Source organism: Aplysia californica, unplaced genomic scaffold (assembly GCF_000002075.1).
Source record: "Aplysia californica isolate F4 #8 unplaced genomic scaffold, AplCal3.0 scaffold00147, whole genome shotgun sequence".
Taxonomy (NCBI): Eukaryota; Metazoa; Mollusca; class Gastropoda; order Aplysiida; family Aplysiidae; genus Aplysia; species Aplysia californica.
The window spans coordinates 1,406,104-1,407,320 of record NW_004797417.1 but is presented as its reverse complement, the minus strand read 5'-3'; the positions used below and the strand labels follow the sequence as shown (position 1 = coordinate 1,407,320).

Genomic DNA, 1,217 nt, shown 5'->3' with positions numbered 1-1,217 from the left:
AGAGAGAGAGAGAGAGAGAGAGAGAGAGAGAGAGAGAGTTCAAGCGATGTCTTAGCTCAGGATGATGTGCATGTGATATTGACAAGCGATGAACACAAATAAGATGTGCTGCTCGTCTATATGAAAAACATTGGTTTGTTTGTTTGTTTGTTTGTTTGTTTGTTTGTTTGTTGTTTTCTTTTTGCAGATAGCTCTTGACGGCACGCGCTTATTTCTTTCTTTTAAAAAAAAAATCAATCCTTTACAAGTACTGTTGTATCAGTTTGTCAGTATTAACTGTAAGCAAGTAAGATTTTTCGGAGTGGTTATCAGAATCGTCAAAGAATTGTATTCGCAAAGCATAATAACATGTCGTGAAACTCAATTTTCTTAACGTCAAAATTCACAAAATTGGATACTGAGCAGGTAGATCTTTGTAATTCTAGGGTAGCGAACTGGCCTGAGTATCAATTAGAGCTGGGCGAAGAATCGTTTCGGAACCGATTCCCACGATTAATGCTGCGGACGAAAAGTTCCGACTCCTTTTTATATAAACGAGCGGTTACCGGTTACTTTACATTAAAATCTTTTTTTTAAAGACAATTTATTTTTGAAAAAGCAAAAAAAAAAGCTGATGCTTCGTAGTGTTCTGAAATCAAGGTTATCCTAAATCCTGAAGATGTTCGGAGCAAACCAATTTACCACCCGAAGAAATCACATCATTAGCAAGTAAGTAGTTGGGTTCGGAGTCGATTCCTCCGATTCCTAACTTTCAATAATTGGGAACCGAGCCGCCCAGCACTAGTATCAATACGCAAAGTCTTCTCTTTGTCTTTGTTAACCCCCATCCGTACGCCCCAGGGGTAATTTTGTACCCCCGGGGTTGTATTCTTTACATTTTAGAATACTTCTAGTACAAATATCTCTGAAATGTTAAGTATTTCTCAAAAAATAATTTTGACAGACTTCTATGCAAAGCATACGGATCGGATTTACGAGTAAAATTCCTCTTTGGGAAGTGGTGGCACAAAGTTCCCCACGTTGTATGGATACGATAGTAAAGCACAGCGTACGGACAGGGTTAAAAAGTAATCAAATTAAGTTTAAAAAATGAGATGACTTATAGTGTACCTTCTATCACGTTGTCACTCTGTACGGAACTAAACGACACAAGAGAGAATTGAGGGGTTTTTTTCATACTCTTTCTACTTTCCTTGAAGCTATAACTTGCCTGCGCA

At 37.8% G+C, this 1,217-nt stretch overlaps 1 protein-coding gene across 1 annotated transcript in view; it reads left to right on the top strand.

The window, feature by feature from the left end:
- Positions 1–1,217, top strand: part of LOC101859479 — a 6,988-nt gene that overhangs the window by 950 nt on the left and 4,821 nt on the right. The gene's annotated exons all lie outside the window — the stretch shown is intronic.